The 19,475-nt window shown below is 44.0% G+C and overlaps 1 protein-coding gene across 2 annotated transcripts in view; it reads right to left on the bottom strand.

The window, feature by feature from the left end:
* Positions 1-19,475, bottom strand: part of POLB (DNA polymerase beta) — a 3,382,694-nt gene that overhangs the window by 263,763 nt on the left and 3,099,456 nt on the right. The window lies entirely within an intron of this gene.

The raw sequence follows: 19,475 nt of genomic DNA, 5'->3' as shown, positions 1-19,475 counted from the left end.
TTACTCTAATTCACATAAAAGGGCAGCCGCGGTGGTGCAGCGGTTAGCGTTGCCGCCTCACAGCAAGAGGTTCTCCGGTTCAATCCTTGGGTGGGTGCCTTCTGTGCGGAGTCTGCATGTCCTTCCTGTCGTCGTGTGGGTTTCCTCCGGGCGCTCCAGTTTCCTCCCAAATCCCAAAGACATGCTGTAGGTGGACTGGACACTCTAAACTGGCCCTAGGTGTGACTGTATGTGTGTGTGTGCGTGTGCGTGTGCGTGTGCGTGTGTGTGTGTGTAAACGTGTGTGTGTGCGTGCGTGTGTGTGTCTTCTGTGGAAGATTGGGCGCCAGGCTGGCAACTCGACACGGTAAAACTCCACTGCCAATCATGAGCAGACAGGTGATCCGCTGTGGCGACCCCTAACTGGGAAAAGCCGAAAAAAGAGGAAGATTACTCTAATTCACATAAAAAGTTAATAGAATAATACCTTTTGCATCAACATGTACTTTTGGACAATAAGTATAAAACTCTAATGTCTGGATTTATCGACTGTAATCCTGAATGATTTGCCAGCAAATCAAACTTTTTTATGAAGGACAAGCAAAAGTATGAGCAAAAAATAGGGAAGATCTGTGAAATCAGGGACAGTGACAGGTATCCAGTGAGGTAAATAAAAGTGACTTACCCATGCTGTTGTCTGACAACTTATAAACAACATTCACTTATCTGGTGTGGCAGTACAAGTGTTGCACAATGTAGTACAAACTAGTATTGCTATGGTTTATGCCTGTGTGTGTTCTGTGTGTTTAAAATATCACTGATTTTTATCTGTGCACACAACCAATAATGACAGGACACGTACATTATTCTTCTGGGTATCAGTAAAAAATTTACCTAACAAGTAATTATATTTCAAAAGTAAGGCATAAAATATATCACAGAACATTCAGCCACTTAGATCTTCTCAGAATCTGGTGGTCCTCACTCCCCAGTCTGTATAAATGCATAGAGGGGACTTCCTTAATAATCGCTGACTCTGTGAGGGCCCCCCAAAAGCTGTTGCTGGTTGAGGAAAAATGAGGAGAAAAAAATGTATCAGCTTTCTGATTACACTTTTTAACCACAACAGTGCTGTGAGACGACCCTTTTATGATAAAGCTGATAACATCCTTTGTTTTCAACAGCTTCCATTCTAAAACCAACCCTGCTCAGATGTGTGCGTACAGAAAACTGTTGCAGGTTATGGGGGGCTAGGGACTCTGTGGTTATTACTTCTTTAATCTGCATCACAGTCAAACCTTAGAGGTGTGTACAATATGTCATTATAATGTGTGTCTGAGCTGAGGAAACCGTGATTGTTGTTTCTTTTACTTTTCTGAAAGACCTCAGAGGTGTAGAAAGAAGGTTATTACAACTTGTGTAGGAGTGGTGTACTGTCTAGGAGCAACAGATTAGAATATATTACTGTAATCATTACTTTTTTCACTTTCCTCACAGTCACACATTAGGTGCACATACAGGTGTCTGCCTTTGAGGGTTAGGGGTGAAGAGTCATGCTATGTGTAGTATATCAGCAGTCACTTGAAATATATGACTAAGGCAATTAGAACCTTTGCATTCATCCCAGTCCAACACCAAGACCTTCAGAGCTTTCATGTCAACACAGGGAGGGAAGTTAGAGCCCTGAAAAAGTCAATACTAGGAAATTAAAAATAAAAGTCCTCACTCTGGAAACAAAAACAAGGGGAATGGAGGGATGAGTGACTACCACAACAGTGATCACTCAAGCAGCTATTATTACAGCAAGTTAATATACACAACTGTACTGTGTTCATCATTTGATCACTGCTGCCTTAGCTATATAGATAGACAACCACAGCTTACAATGAGTGGAAGGAGGCAGGATGAGAGTTAAGGAGTCCTTGCAGAATGGTCTAACAATACCTGCCCTGTACTTCAATAAGGAATCTAGTACAGATGACCAAGCTGCTGCTGCTAGAATACGTGTAGAATTCAACCCTTTCAAAAAATCCACAGATGATACAAAGGCCCTAGTTGATTATGAGCCTTAACCCTGTCTGGAGTTGCCTTATTGTGGTGGGTATAACAAAAAGTAATAGCAAGAGACAACCATTTAGAGATAGTCTGCTTTGACAGGTTTTCTTTTCTTCTTAACTTCATAAGAAATTAATAACTTATCAGAGTTTCTGAAACTTTTATTTCTGTCAAGACAATATCCGAGTTGTCTGTGGACATCCAGGGTAAGAAGGATCCTTTCTCCCTTATTTTTTGGCTCTGGAAAAAAACAGGAAAAGGTATAGCTTGGCTCAAAGCAAACTCAGATGCCACTTCATACATAAAAGAAGGATTAGTTCTTAAGGAAACTATAGCTTTGTGGAAAAATGAAATAGGGTTGACCCACCACAAGAGCTTGCAACTCAAATTCTCTTCTTGCAGAAGTGAGGGCAATCAGCAAAACTGTCATTCATGTTAAGAACCTCAAATCAGCCTGATAAGTTGGTGAAAATGTTGGAAGAGTATTTTTTTTAAATAAAGTTAAGATTTCAAAGAGAAGCCACCTGTTTTATAGGAGGCTTGGTATGCAACAGCCCTTTCAAAAACATTTTCACATGGTAATGCGATGAAGAGAAAGATCATCGGCAGACATGATGAATAGGGGAGTAAGAAATGCTACTTGATAATAATGCTCACAAATACTGTAAAACCAGAAAAATACTAGCCTTAAAAGTGTCCTAGTTTTTATCTTGACACCAACCAGAAAATATTTTCCATTCGCTAGTGTATGATTTCCCATTAGCAGGTATTCCTGCCTCCGTTAATACCTATTGTACATCCTCAGAAAATAGGTGTCTAAAGGGTAGTGAGACTCTTGTCATCCATGCAGTCAGTTGTTTTGAGTTGGGATATGTCAAACATCTTGTCTTATGTAATTAGGTCTAGTCTGTGAGGAAGCTTATGGAAATTATCCTTGGCATTTCTAAAATGAGGGAGAACCACTGTGACTTGTCCCATAAGGCAGTCACCTCAATGATCTTTGCAGAGTCCTTCTGAATCTTTAGAATGACCCTGTGTTTCTGTGGAAAGAGAGGAAAAGCATAAAGGAACATTCTTATCCAAGGAAAAGAGAATACAACTGTTTCCAGACCTTCTTTCATGGAGTCCTGGAGCAGAGGTTTGGCAAACTGATTGCTGTAAATGGAGGCACCTAGAGATATGTGCGGTGTACTGCACAGCTGTATCATTTACTGGAAGACCCCCGATTCAGTTTCTATTTGTGGGTGTCTGTCCTGGTCCTGCTCAGCTTACCTGCAACAAAACTTTGCTCTGATGGGATGTAAGATACCCTACAGAGTGAGTATGCATTGAAAAACTATATCCTAGGCTATCATGGCTAGTCTGCATAGAGGTAAGATCTGGTTTCCCCGTTTGTTATATACCACATTACAGAAACCAGTTTGATTAAATTGATGAACACAGGGCTTGTATAAATGTGATCTTTTGGCATTGTTAGTTTATTCCCAGAAGGCGGATGGCCAAGGTACTAGAACAAAGGCAAGGTTTAATGGTCTTTGTGGTGGAAATGTTTCCTGGTTTCTATTTTGTTGTTTTCAATAATAGTTTGCATATTTGTGAGTATCCAGTATATACCACATTACTCTGGTGTTGTCTGAAATTAGAAGTTATGTACTCACCATAACGTTCCATCTGAGTAGGTGTATTCATTTGTCTGCAACCTGTGGGTTATGGATCCGATATCGGATCCGAACCGGCATGGTTATCCAGCTATGGATCCAAGCTCTCAGCTCCTCCCCTCACCCATAATGCCCTGCTCTACCCTCATGAGCCCAGAGCCATTTTGCCAAAGCAACAATACCCTAAAAGGGTAACAAGGAATATGCAGGAAACTGAAAGGCCAGGGGATAGGAGGCGGGATGGTTGCAGACAAATGAATACACCTACTCAGATGGAGCGTTATCGTGAGTACATAACTTCTAAATCTGAAGTAGGATATTCATTTGTCTGCAACCTGTGGGACAGAGTCCCCAGCTACCTGAATCTTGGGCGGCCATCATGAAAGGATATTCCGCGGCACCGGAGCCAAAGGATGCTCTACCCCTAGATGCAAGATCCAACTTATAGTGAGAAATAAATGTATGAGATGAAGCCCACGTGGCTGCTGCACAAATATCATCTAGAGGAATCCTAGCCTTGAAGGCTGCCGAGGTAGATACTGACCGGGTTGAATGAGCATGAACACCCCGGTGCGGGCCTTCCTGACGCTTGATAAGCCAATAAAATGCACTGTGAAATCCAGCGGGACAGAGAAACTTTAGAAATTGGCTTGCCCAAATTGAATTTTGCAAAGGAAATAAACAGCTGGTCGGATTGCCTATGACCAGCTGTCCTGTTGAGATAAAATCTAAGTTGCCTGTGAACATCTAGTGAGTGTAGCTTATATTCACCTTTGTTTTCATACTTAGGGAAGAAAACAGGGAGGTTAATGGACTGATTAATGTTTGCTTCAGAAGCGATTTTAGGAAGGAAGGACGGGTTGGTCCTGAGGGAGACACGGTCCGGATGAAATACCAAGTAAGGAGGTTTAGCTGACAAAGCTTGAAGTTCAGAAACTCTCCTGGCTGATGTAATGGCTACCAAAAAGGCTGTCTTGTAGGACAAAAATTTGAGATCCACAGCCGCTGGCTCGAAGGGGAGCGGTCAAGGCCTGTAGGACCAAAGAAAGGTCCCAAGGAGGAACTGCTTGTTTTATAGGGGGCCTAAGAAGGAAAGTACCTTTAAGAAATGTTTTACACAATTTGGCTGACATAAGAGGGTTAGAATCTTGACCAATGTGATAGTGAGAAATTGCCGCCAGTTGAACTTTGACTGTGGAACTGCTGGCACCATCATTAAAAAGAGAGGTTAGAAAATCAAGCACTACAGGAGAGGAACCGTGAAGGATTCAGGCCTTGCCGCTCGCCCACACAGAGAAACGTTTCCATTTGCTTGTAAACCTTTCTAGTGGATGGTTTATGAGCCGCCACCAAAATAGCCTTTACCGGTGAAGAAATACCGGAGTCCTTATCAAGAGTGGAACTGGAGCAGCCAAGCGGTCAGCTTCAGGTTGTCAGGTTCGGAGGAGGAATGCAGGATGGATGGGATATCAGATCCGGGATGGGATCCAGAATCCAAGGAGGATTCACCGAGTGAGACCTTAGGAAGGGGAACCAGATCTGTCGAGGCCAGAATGGAGCAATGAGAATCATTCTGCAACCCACCGAGAAGCTTTCTGAAGAACTTGCAGCATCAGAGGCAAGCGTGGATAGGCATACAGAAGACCGGGTGGCCAAGCATGCACCAGAGCGTCTCTTGGGGTACCTCCGGAGGAGGTATTAGAGCGAAAAACTGTCGCACTTGGTGTTTGAGGGAGAAGCAAAAGATCGCATGAAGGGGTTCCCCACCGTGCGAATATGCGGTCCGCTAGGTGAGAATTGAGAGAGCACTCGTGAGGGGTCAGAATGGTGCGACTGAGCTTGTCCGCTAGGATGTTGGACCGACCGAATGTGCGTTGCTATGAGAAAGCGATTGGTGGAGATTGCCCATTCCCAAACTCTCATGGCATCTCGACAAAGAGGGTAAGACCTTGTTCCCCGTTGCTTGTTGATGTACCAGACAAGAGACATATTGTCCGATAGAATCGCAATTGTTCCCATGGAAAGAAAGTCCTGAAGTGCTAGCAACGCTAAGAGCACTGCTCACATCTCTAGAACATTGATATGCAGTAAGGTCTCTGAATCGTTCCACGTGCCTTGGACTGTCCGGCCGCAAAGTGCCCCCACCCGAGGCGGAGGCGTCCGTGGTCACCGTGGCGAGAGGGGAGAAGCACAAAATGGGCGACCCTGTGGAGATCCGGGAGTGGAGCCACCACAAGAGGGACCGCTTGCAAGCCTTGCTGATCGCTATGGGATGATGCATGGGAGAGCAAGGTATGACCACTGTACTAAGGCGTCCACTGTAGAATGCGCATATTGAGCCTGGCAAGAGGAAGAAGTGCTATCGGCGAGGCCATGGACCCTAGAGCCCTCAGGACCAACTCCGCTGGAACAGAACATGAATGGAGAATGGCCCGCACCTGGAGCTGCAGATTTAGAACTCTGTCCGCAGTGAGGAAGGCTCGTAAACTCCTTGTGTCTAGTCTGGCCCCTATGAAATCTAAGAGCTGAGTGGGTGCCAGGTTGGACTTGTTTGTATTTATTGTGATGCCCAGAAATGGAGCAAGATGGAGAAAGGAGTCTCGCCGAGAGAAGTAGATGCCTTGTTGGGGCGGTAAGGAGCCAGTCGTCCAGGTAGGGAAAGACCTGCACCCCTGAAGCCTCAGGTGGGCCGCTACCACTGCTAGTACTTTGGTAAACACCCTGGGGGCTGTGGTGAGACCAAAGGGAAGGACCCGAACTGGTAGTGACTGGCTCCCAGCCGAGGCGGAGAAACCTCCTGGAGCGCCTGTCCATTAGGATGTGGTAGTACGCGTCCTTGAGATCTATCGAGCACATCCAGTGGCCTTCTCCCAGAAGGGGAGAATAGATTGTAGAGTGACCATTCGAATTTTTCTTTGGGGACTGCCAGATTCAAGAGAGAGAGGTCTAGGATTGGTCTTAGTTCCCCGTCTTTTTGGCACTAAAAGAATCTGGAGTAGAACCCTGATCCGATCTGGTCTGGGGAACGGGCTGGATGGCTCTTTTCTAGCAGATGGCCAATTTCTGCCAAAGCGGCCTCCCTTTGACCGGGTGGTACGTCTGGGAGGGACTTCATCTTTGGAAGGTGAAAGAAAGGAATGCGATATCCCCTGGATATGATTTGGAGAACCCAGCGGTCCGATGTTATAGACTCCCATGCCGCTAGGTGCCCGAACGTCCCCGACTGCCTCCAGAGTAGAGCAGTCGGGCAACCTCAGGGTTGCTGCGCGGGCCGTTCAGAGAAAGGTTCCCTGGACCCGAAGTTTCTGGGAGCCCCTCTGCCTCTAGGGCGGCGTCCTCCCTGTCCTCCTCTGCCACGGAAGGACTGGTTGTCCGGAGCAGGCTGGGACTGCTGCGACTTCCGGAACCACATCTTCTTCTGACCCTTTTGGTTCCTAGAATAGGGCCTCTGGGGTGCAGAGAAGCGGATTCGACGGCAGACAGCGTCTTCCCGTCCTTCTCGCTCTGGGTCAACGTCTCGCGAGCGGTCTTGCCAAACAGAGCAGAACCATCAAAGGCGTTAAAGCGCCTTGAAGGGCTCAGAAAAATCGCAGTGGCGGAGCCAGGCCTGACGATCTAGTGACCAGTCCTGTCCCGCAGCTCTAGCGGCGCCCTCCGTAGCATGGGAGAGTAGCCGCATAGAAGTATTGTGACTGACCTAAGAGTGGCCATTTTGGTGGAGTGCAGAACTCTGTCCTCCTCGAAATGGACTCAGGGGATGCAGCGTGCTCCTTAATAAGGTCTCGCTGCATCCGAATAACATGTGCCAAATAGTTCAGCGCCCTTTCCGAGAAGGTCGACGAACTGAACATCCGCTTCCCCAAGGGGTCCATCATCCGAGACTCCTTGCTCGGTGGGTGGACTGAGGACTCTCCTGAGCCAGTTCCCTCTTTGTGGCCGCCGCCATCAACATGGCATCTACAGGAGGCCCCTTACTCCAATGGGTCCCTGTCGGAGGCGGGCTAAGGATCCTATCAGGTCTTTTGGGAATTGGCTCCACGGTGTCCGGTTCCTTCCACGCCCTGGTGGTAATAAGGTCCACCAGGGGGTCGGCAGGGGGGGACACCCAAGAGGTAGACGGGCCCGTTTCGAATGCCTCCAAGAACACGGACTCGTCCGAGGAAGACTTGGGGGCAGACCACCCCCCCCCTAATACGGAGCATTTCCATGATGTCTCCGAAGGAGACATCCTCGGGGGGTGACCGTGGGGAGCCTTCCCCTTCCTCCAAGTCCGTGTCTTCAGTGAGAGACTCGGGGGAGTCAATGTGCCTCCTTTTGCGTGATGCGTAGGGCCTCTGGGGGGCTGTCAGAGGAGTCCTCGCAAACAGCAATTTGCTCCATGGGAGCAACTTGGGGCACAGAAACGGGCTGTCCCAGGGGCCGGATGGTGGAAGCCTGGCCCAGTGCAGAGGGAGCGCGGGACGGAGCCGAAGCAAGTGCCGGGGGTCCGGAGACCCTCAACAGAGCCCTCTCCACTACATCAATCTCTGATTTTACACAAGAAAATAGTCTACTTAGCTGAGAGCTATGTATCCACATCCAGTTACCAGCGCGGCAAACAAGATCTGAGGTCATGAGGGTAGAGCAGGGCATTATGGGTGAGGGGAGGAGCTGAGAGCTTGGATCCATAGCTGGATAACCATGCCGGTTCGGATCCGATATCGGATCCATAACCCACAGGTTGCAGACAAATGAATATCCTACTTCAGATCCACTGATAACCATTCTGGGACCCACAGATGATTGAGAGAGTTGAGAGCATTTATTACTCTCAACATCTCTTTTATTTTCTGTGTTTTGGTCTGTCTTTTTTGCTCCAAAGACCCTGTACTTTTACTTCCATACACACTACTCACCAAGCTAAGTTAGATGTGTCTGTACTTACAGACTTTTCTGAAGCTGGAAGGTAAAATGGGACAGCCAAATTTAGACAAAACCGGTCTCTTCAAAGAAGCTCCATTTTCACAAATCCCAAAACAGGAATCTGGAATATCCAGGGATGTTAACAACCATACTGACTTCAGGTACCACTGAATTTTTTTTCGTCTGCACTACGGCTGAAGGAATCATGAAAATCATGGATGCTATTAATTCTAGTATCCTGAGGAATTCTCATGCTAAGGCCTTGGTTTGAGTGGAAAAAACATTAGGAACAGATCTAGATACAGCTCCATCTTTTCCTGCAGAAGAAAAGCTCTTTGATTTGAGGTACCTAGGAGACATAAAAGAAAACAATCCTGTGAGGAGTCAAGCAAGAGTTTTGGATCTTCTCCTAAAAACCAAGTCTGTGTATGAGATCCCTTACACTCAGGTGAGAAAATTCCTTTGAAGAAAGACTCTGCAAAGATAAGTAGGTCATCTAAATAATAAAAAATGTGAATACTCTGCATTCTGCAGTAGGCTATCACTGGAGTTAGACACTTTGTGAATAGCAGAGGAAACCTTAAGAAACAATTGAAACCTGGTGCTATAGGAACTGTGACTTTAACCATGTTCCTAATCTAGTGTACAAACCTTCCAATGGCAACGGTTGAACTTTCTGGCTTACTTGGAGCTTGGGGTTGTATCGAGGGGCTTGTGCATACTTAAGATGCCGACATACACTAATTCATATCCAGAGCTCTTTGCAAAGTGGCAGCAATTGAATCTTAAATTGAACGCCAAGTACATGGTGCTCATGAATGACTTTTTTCCAATGCAGAGGCTCAGCTGATGGATGAAATTAATAAAGTGGAGAATGAGGTAATATCTATGTCGGCTTTTGATTCTGTAGCACATCTTTATCAACAAATCTTGGACAAGCTAGTGGTTTTTGATAACCTAGAATCCACTAAGAAACGTAAACTTTTAAGGGGTGTTAATGACTTTAAACTTGGACAAATCTTTTCATGGCCAAAGAATGGGAAGAAAACTAAGTCCAACTATGTAACAAGAGGAGCCATGGATGAGCTTAACACCATTTCTAATGAAGAGGTGTCTGCTACCAATCAGCATCGGTACCTTAAAGTTTTAATCAATAATGAAGGGGCAGTTGTAGTAGCCCACGAATCATCAGCTAGTCCTACGGCAGCCCTTATTGGTGGAGAAACAACAAATCAGCAATGTTCTACAATTGGTTCAGTTAATAGTAATGAGTGTGTTGCCTCATCTCAGGAATTGGCTAGCACTTCAACATTGCATTTAAATGCGGGTGCTGGTAAGGACGAGGTTTTTTCCAAACTTTTAAAACCTGTAACATCGAGATTACCACAGAAGGTGGCTTTGAGAGCAAGGGTTCCATCGAGAGGGAGACCGAAACAGCTTTCGGAGATGAGCACATTGAAGAGGAAGAATGACAGTCCTCAAGTCCGTAACAAAGTGTTTGGGCAGAAATAGGTACTTTATGCACTGAATGCATTGTTAACCTTTCTAATTACAATTTAACAGCAGTGGATGTTCATTTTCTAAATAAAGAGTACAGTTTCTACCTAGTCGGACAAATTATATCACCAATGCTCTTACTGACTTGAAAATATTCACTAGAAACTTTAATTTAAAACTTATTTTTAAGGACTCTGTTATTTATAATAGTGGTGCATGTAGAAGGTCAAGTACCTTTATTCCCAACAGCTGCCCTGTTATTACTGCCTTCCATGATTTGTGTAAATTAGAGTTAAGGGCATTGCATGATGCTAAACAAGGGCATACATTTTATAATTTAACTTAATGATGAATATTCAGGCCTACAACTCTTAGAATCTGAGCATGACTTGGTTACAAAACAAGCTGATAAAGGAGGAGCTATTGTTTTATTTAACAGTGATTATGTGTGTGAATTTTTATCAGATACTGATACTCTTAAAGAGATTTATTTCACTTATGTTAGGAAATGTGTGAAAGATGTTAATCTGATGATATATGACATGCAAGCGCAAGGTGATATTTCTTTAAAATTATTTAACTTTTTTACTGTCCAGTGTCCTGTAACTCCGATGATCTATGGTCTACCAAAAATTCATAAAGCTGTGACCTACCGCCTCATGAGACCCATTGTCTCAGGTAGGGTTTGGGTCACTAAGCCTTTGTTTTTATATTTACAGAATATCCTTAGTAAATATCTCATCAATTGTTGAAGTTACATCAAAGATTCAGGTAACTTCCTTGTTAAGTTATCCGACTGGTACAGTCAGAATGTAAATGAGTACTTCTTACTGGTAACATTGGAAACAAACTCCCTATTTACGTGATTCCCAATCAATATGGAATAGATGTCATATGTGAATTTTTGTGTATTAACACCAGTATGGTGGGCAGATATATTGAAAACATTTGTCAACTAACTAAAACAGTACTCACAAAGAATGTATTTATTTTTGAAGGGCAACCGTATTTACAAATTGTTGAGTAGCCATGGGTACGCCCATGGCGAATACATATGCTAATCTGGTCCTTAATAAATGGGAAAAATAAATATGTGTTTGGTGATAGGAATCCCATGAACGTGAATTGTATAAACGTTTCGTGGAAGACTGTTTCCTGATATGGAAGGGGGATGAAGTAAGTTTAAAAAGGTATGCAGAGTACTAGATAGTACTACCAAATTTTTACAATTTAAGATGACCTATTTGGCTGAGCAAATTATTTATTTAGACGTACAGCTGAATAGAGAAATGGGACTTCTGCACACTAGTGCATTTAAGAAACCAGTGCATGTTAATAGATATACTCATAAGCAAAGCATGCACACCCCACATGTCTTTAGAGGAATTGTTTAGGGACAATTTACCAGAATCAGTAGACTTAATCCTGATGAGGCCATGTGTATTAAACAGCTGAAAGAGATGGCTAATGAATTCTATGAAAGGGGGTACAATCAGACTATGGTAAGGGAAATTATGAATGATGTTATCATGGACAGAAAGGGGAAGACAAGACCATTCTTTAACATTACAAAGGATGTTTTGTCAAATGTAAATGATAATACACCACATAATGATAATAGGCTTAAATATGTAACTACCTTTAATAGTAGAACACAGGAGGTTGAGAGGGTGATACAAAAGAACTGGTAAATTCTAATCACCAAGCCTGAACTTAAAACAATTTTTAGAGGATTAGCCAAGGTTTGCATATAAGACTGAAAGAAATCTGAAGAGAAGGCTGTGTTACAAGGACATGAGGACATGGAAAGTTACTAAATTTAGTAATAAACAGGGAACATTCCCATGTTATGGTTGTAGTTGCTGTAATGATGCTATTACTTGTACATCATTTGTGCACCCAGTAACAGAATTTATAAAATTAGTTGTTATGCCACCTGTAATACACCTCAAGTTGTTTATTTAGCTACATGCACACAATTTCAATCTTATTATGTTGGTAAATGCAGTTGTTAGTGCAAAGAACATATTACAGAAGTCTGATATAAGAAGGGGTATTTTAATGAATGCATTAGCAAGGCATGTTGTGGAAAATGGCTCTACTTAGTTCAAATTCAGGGTGATTAATGTAGTCTATAAAAGTATTAGAGAGGGTGTCATGAATAACATTTTGGAAAACAATGAATACTCTTGGATTTCACTATTGAAAGCTAATACATCCCCAGGATTAAACAGTACAGTTAGTTTGAAACCTGTTTTATGTAGGAAACAAATGTCTTTGTATTAATTTTTTGTTAAATGCTAGTTTTGATTTATAACTTTTATTCCTATTGATTGGCTGTGTCATGTGATTTATGCTATTTTAATATAAACTGGATGCATTTTAATGAATTGTTATTAGCACTGAAGACAACGATAGCCCGAAAGCTTTGCGTTAAGTCTGTTTTAATAAATCATTGGAGGTCCTTTGTGTTTGGTTGTTTTTTCATATTCAAGCTGTGAATAACCCAAAGGGTAATAATGGAGAGAAATGAAAATGTGATCCAGACAGAGAAAACCTTAAGAAACAGTTGAAACCCTGTGCTATAGGAATGTGACTATAACCATCTTCGAAATCTAGTGTCATTAAAAAAACTTAAATGGAGAATGACAGGTAACAGGTAATGAAGGGATAATACTTTGAAGTTTGGAACTTTCACAAACTGGTTTAGAAAGGAAAGATCTAGGACTGCTCTCCATGAGGCTTCTTTCTTTGGGACTTGAAGCATTCCTGAATAAAAAACTGGAGTTATGTACCTACCATAAGTTGGCATCTGTGTTGTCCATTTTCATTCTTCCTCACTGATTGGTCATGTATCCGACTTGGATGCATTTTCAAGACTTAGATCAGAGGTTGGAGCTTCTCCCTCTTCCTATAATATACTACACCATCCCCAACCCTTCAGATCGAGTTTGCTGCCCTAGTGCTTACAGAGTTACAGAAAAAAGAATAGATACAAGAAGAAATGAAGCTCAAACCTGGAACATGAGGATTCCAATATCATCCAAAGATGTTCCTAGAAGTGACAAGGCTGAGAGATGGTTGGAAGGGAAGGTTAGGAAGAATGAAAATGAACAACACAGATGCCAAGTTATGGTAAGTACATGACTTCTAAATCTGATGTTGTTCTTTTCATTCTTCCTAACTTCGTGAGTCAGTATCCTCAGCTATGTAATTCTTGGGAGGCCCTCAAGGAAGGATATGCCAGAGCACTGTCCCAAGAAAGGAAGCATACTTCTGAAGACAATGTCCAGTTTGTAATGTGTGACAAAAGTGTGAGTTTTGACCAAGAGGCTGCAGCACACATATCATCAGTTGAAGCTTTGGAAGAAAAGGCAGATGAAGTAGCCACAGATCTGCTAGAGTGGGCTGTAAGAGGATGATGCAATTCCACACCTTTCTGAGAATAAATCAGTGAAATGCAGTTAGTAATCCATTTAGCCAAAGTAATTTTGGAAACTGCTTGACCTAAACAATTAGGTGAGAAGGATACAAACAGTTGATCAGACTTCCTGAACTTATTTGTTCCGTGATGACAAAAACTATGAATGTCAAGAAGATGCAACATATATTCACCCTTATTAGTAAAACTGGGAAAGAAAACTGGCAATTGAATTGATTGGTTAATGTTAGTTTCCATGGCCATTTTATCATAAAAGAAGGGCTCGTCCGTAGTGATATTCTATTTTTATGCAAAGCAATGTAAGGAGGCCTGGAGTTCAGAAACTCTTTTCACTAAATAGCTACCATAAAGATTGTTTTCCAGGAAAGAAATTTCATATCACAATTATTTGCTGGCTCAAATGGTTTCTGGGTCAGCCCTTGGAGTACCAACGTGAGATCCCAAGGGGGAGAATGGTCTTTTATAGTGAGTCTTAGTAGAAAAACTCTTTTCCTAAAGGTTTTACATAACCTGGTAGTTGACAGAGATAAGGAAGATTTCCAGTATGAAAACTGGATATTGCATCTAGTTGCAGCTTGGTGGTAGAGAAACTAGCTCATTCTTTAAAAAAAGTAGTGAGAAACAGAAGGATAGTTGAAGTAGGAGCTGAAAAGGGGTCAATGTTCTCTTTAGAGGCCCATATTGAAACTCCTTTCCATTTGCTTCTGTAGATTTTCCTAGTGGAAGCTTTTTCTGAAGTCAAAATAATGTTACAGACCAGGGAAGCAAGCTCGGGCCGTCTTACTATCACTGGAAGTGGAGAAACCATACGGCCAGTTGAGGGCATGGGGACTGGGATGCTGGAATTGTGACAAGTATGACAGGAGGTCCTGAGTGGGCTACAGTATCCATAGGGGATATCTGAGGTGAGACCAGAGGAAGGGGAACCATAATTGTCAAGGCCAGAAGGGGACAATGAGGATGACTGAGCTCTCCAGCCTGCTTGCTTTCTGTAGAAACTTTGGGATCAAGGGTAGAGAAGGGTAGGCACAGAGGAGACCCAGGGACCAATCGGGAAACTGAGCATCCCTCAGTGACTCTCCCGGAGGGGGGAATCTGAGTGAAATACTTATTACACTTGTTAAAGGGAGAGGTGAATAGATCGCAGCAAGGTTGGACTGAAAATCATGCTCGTTACTGATGGACTGGGGGACCACTCATGTGGAAGCAGAATGGACTGGCTGAGACTGTCTGCCAGCACACTGGTTTTCCCCAGTATATGTGTTGCAATAAGAAAGTGGTCTGATTCCCGGACCCTCATGGCCTCTCTGGCACAATGGGTAGGAACGGGTTCCTCCTTGTTTGTTGATGTACCAGACTACTGACATTGTCAGTATGGATTGCAATAGTCCCCAAAGGGAGAATATCTTGAAGGGTTTGCAAATATTAGGAGGACTGCTCTCATCTCGAGGACATTTATATGCAACTTGGTCCCCAAGGGTGACCACATGCTTGGATCATCTTTCCCTTGAAATGCCCACTCCCCCCACCATCTGGGAAGCATCCAAGGTCACCATGGCTATCGGGGGGGGGGGGGGACAGCCCAAATAGGTCATCTCACTGCATCTACCCTCAAATATGCCATTTGCAAATTGGGGTAAGTTTGATGGGAACAGCCAGAGGCTGGTAAAGAATAGACCACTGTACCGCCAGTATCCATTGGAGAGTTCACATAAAAAATCTCTGTACAGGAACTAGAATAATGGCAGTTGACATTGATCTAAGAACCTGTAACACCAAATTTGCTGGGGACGGATAGATGAGATAGTATGTCCCACACCTGATTTCTCAGATATGTGATGTGGTGAAGAGGTAATGAAGCTACTTGAGTCATGGTATCCAGTCTTGTCCCTATAAACTCTAGTGTCTGTACAGGAGTTAGATTGGATTTTGCAAAATCTATCATAATGCCTAGGAAGTATGAGATCTGAAGTAAGTATGCTATAACTGCCATGCATATGGTAAACACCTGGGGGACTACGGTAAGTCCAAAGGCAATGCTCTGAATTGGTAGTGAGTGACTCCCAGCTGAAATCGTAGGTGACTCCTGGAGCGCCTGCCTATTTTGATGTGATAATATGCATCCTGGAGTTCTACTGAGCACATCCAGTCATCCTTGTGCAGAACAGGTAGGACAGACTGGACCATAACCATCTGGAACTTTGACTTCCTGATATACTGATTCAGACTGCTAAGATCCAGAACTGGTCTGAGGTCCCCTGTGTTCTTCGGCACCAAAAAGAAGCGGAAGTTCCCGATCCTATTTGTTCAGCACCTCTGACTGGGTGGAACGTCTGGGAGTTTCCTCCTGATTTCCAGATGACGAGAAAAGGGAATGTAATAACCTCTGGCTATTATGCTTAGCACCCAAGTGTTGTTTGTAAGATTTGTCCAGGTGCCTAGGTGCAGGGACAGACGACCACCGACTGTCTCCAGAGATGGACAGTCAGGCAGAGCTTCAGGAGCGCTAAGGCTTGTCAGAGAAAGAATCTCTAAAGCCCTGGGTTTGCGGACCCCCTCTGCCTTTAGCACAATGCCTACCATTGAAAACTCCCCCTCTGCCTCTGGAGGAAATGTCTCTGTGCGAGTCTTGGAAAGGTCAATGAGACTTTCGGAACAAAGTTTTTTTCCCTCCCTGCTGGTTTCTGGAGGAAGCCCTTTGAGGGGTAGAAAAATGATCACCATGGTAGACAGGGTCTTTCCTTCCTGCTTGCTATGGTTTAGCATTTCTTTTTTTGCTCATACAAGCAACAGCCATCGAAGGGTAAAGGATGCCTTGAAATGTTGCACAGAATTGTAAAGTCTCATCCAGGCATGTCTCCTAATGGCTATGCCTGAACTGGCTGCTCGGGAGGTCCGTTCCGCTGTATGGGAGGTCAACATCATTGAGGAATTGGCACTAGAAGACAGAGCAGCCAGCTGGGGAGAGACCATCTTGAGATCGTCCTCCAGCATGGTCTCAGCTAGAGAATTTGAGAGCTCCTTGATCAAATCTCATTGCAAGTGGGTAAAGTGTGCCAAGTAATTTAATGACCTTAGTGTGAGGGCAGCTGAGGTATAAATGCGCTTTCCGACTCTGTCCATCACTCTGGACTCCTTGTTCACTGGATGGACAGTGGAGTTTTGCTCAGCTAGCTCCTTTTTTGTAGCTACTGCCACTACAATGGCATCAACTGGAACACTCTTACTCCTGTGGGATCTGTCTGAAGGGGAGAATGAGGAATTTGTCCAGATGTTTAGGGATAGGCTCTACGGTGTCAGTCTTCTTCCAAGCCCAGTGGGAAACTAGATCAATGGATTAATCTGCCGGGGTGGGGGGGGGTCACCCAAGACATAGATGGGCCCACCCCAAAAGCCACCAGGAACATCGACTCTTCAGAAGGAGGATATTAAGAAGACCAGCCACCTTTTTACTTAAGGATTTCCAAGATATCTACAAAGGAGATGTCGTCAGTTGGTGATTAGGTGTCTCTTTCTCCCTCATCAAAGTTGGTGCCTTCTGTGAAGGACTCCATTCCGGAGTCTATGTGCCTCCTCTTGCATGTCTTCTTCTTCTGCTGGACTTCTCCTGTGGGTTGTTCAGGAGAGGTGCCGGAAGAAAGGGGAATTTACTCAGAAGGAACAGTATGGCTGACCTAGGGCAGGAATGACAGGCTCAGTGTTCAGACACAATGAAGGACAGAAAGGATCTATGATGAGAGAGGACAGATCTGTGCGTGGAGAAGGCCCTTTCTGCAACCTGCAAAGCTGACGGGATGAAACTCTGTCCCTCCCCCCAGAGCCGAAGCAGCCAAGGTGGAGAGAACAGGGCTGCCCCCAGACCAGAGGCTTCGAGAGAGAATCAGACCCAGCCTGTAGAGTGACAATGCACCAAGAGGAAGGGACAAGTCTGACAAAGTCAGAGCCGAACCCCCCCCCCGGACCTGGCACTGACCTCTCAGATTTGAGACCTTCTCTGATCTGAGCTCAGAGCAGGGCTGTTCAGGGTTATAGTTTGAGTCGAGGAAGGGTACTTCCTTGGATCAGATGCCAACTGTCTCGTGGGTATCCAGGATCCTTGGGCTCCAAAGCCATGGGTCAGATTGGAGGAGTCTGTAAGGAGAGGGTAAGGTGCACTCACGGATCCAACAGGGGATGTTGTTGGTAAGATCCCCATCTGGATCTGAGCCCTGAGGAACTTCCATATCATCCTGTCCATATCTGCCTTTGCCAAGCTTCTGGAAGACCTGGAGGAAGCCGATGAAGTGGGTCTGGACAGCTTTGAAGGTGTTCGCAGTATTGTAGGAGGAGGAGCTGGGGGAACTGGATTTATGACCAACTCTAGAGCACAGCTCCTACTGGTCAGATCCAAGTTCTAGGATCTGATGTAAAGGTAGATGGCAATGGAGAGGTTCATACAATAATCTCTACTGTATCCAAAGGGACCTGTGGATCTGATTGAGGAGTGGTCTTTCTCAGATCTGATAGTTTCTGCCACATTTAAGGTGGCTCCGACAACATCCTGGGAATGCAGAGAGGGCTCACCTTTTTGGTTCTTTGGAGCCTGAAGGTTTGGTGGGGGTTTGAACCTGAGTAGAAGAGGGTGATGAAGCTGGTAAGAGCCCCTTTAAAATTAGTTTATTTCATTGATCTGCAAGTGCTCATGGGTTGAATAAGGTGCATACTTCAAAAGACACGCTCAGGTGCCCTGGTCCTAAGCAGTAGACGCAATGCTTGTGCGGATCCAAATTAGGGATTTTATGCCCACAAGAAGTGCATCTTCTGAATCCTGTTGGTTTTTCTGACATTGTCCAAAAATTTGCTTTCCCCACAAAAATTTAGCAGCATACACACACGCATGGAAAAGAGGAAGAAAAGAAACTTACTTTCTACCGTAAACTATACAAATGTCTAACTAAACGTTTTTTTTTAAATAGAAAATTAATTAAGATAGATGCCAACAGGCACAAGAGAAAAACGTGAGTTCAATAGGCAGGCTGACAGAAGGAGAACAGAAACACAGACCTTAACGCCAGCAAGAGCTCAAAAATCTAGAGGAAAGATAGAAGACTGATAGGACAAATTAAGTTTAAGCAAAAAATATTAACTTAGCTCTAAAGTAGTTTAACGTTCTGAAACTTCCTTGAGACTCTTAAAATCATGGCGGTAAATGAGATATGAGGAGTATGGGATGGTGTACTGCATTATGGGAAGAGGGAGGAGCTGAAGACTCTGATCCAAGTCTTGGAAGTGTGGCCAAGTCGAATCTGTAACCCATCAGTGAGGAAGAATGAAAAGGACAACATCAGATCCTTCTCCTTTTACCCCTTAAGTTAGTAGATAACTGAATGAAAGAAGGGAAAAATAAGTTTGATCTGGAAGATGAACAGGAATCATCTGAAAAGGAGGCAGAGATTCCCGCTGCCATCTGTATTTCCTGATGAATCACAGAACTCATTTGTCTGAGACCATCTGTTGCCAAAGAGAGAAATGGAGGGCTGGATTTTTGGGAAGAATTAAAAGCTTGCCAGGGTGGGAAGGGAGAATTCCATATACAGTCCTTCAGGCTTGTTAGACTGTCCATGTTTCTGAGTAGCTCCATCTTCCTTTTTGGAGCTCACTTCCCATTGCTTTTTGAAATCATCAGTTTGCAGTGTTTGCTTGTTTTGCTTTTTGCAAAAACACTGCAGAGATAGCTGTCAAACCATTTAAAAATTTAGAGACGTAAGGCTGTAAAATCTGGGAAACGTCCTGAATCAGCTTTCTTCTCTCATTTTTAAGGAACTCTCTAGTAAATGGTCCAAATATAACTTCTCTAGCTAAGGGATGATTCAATATTTCAGCTTTTACATCCAGTTTTGTGTAGGCTACCAAGCAAACCTCCTCATTACAGTTTCAGTAGTAGCAGCTATAATAGTGGCATC

This window comes from Protopterus annectens, chromosome 9.part0 (genome assembly GCF_019279795.1).
Source record: "Protopterus annectens isolate FY-2018-M chromosome 9.part0, PAN1.0, whole genome shotgun sequence".
NCBI lineage: Eukaryota > Metazoa > Chordata > Ceratodontiformes > Protopteridae > Protopterus > Protopterus annectens.
Note: the sequence above shows the minus strand (reverse complement) of the source record. Positions and strands in the feature narration are given on the sequence as shown.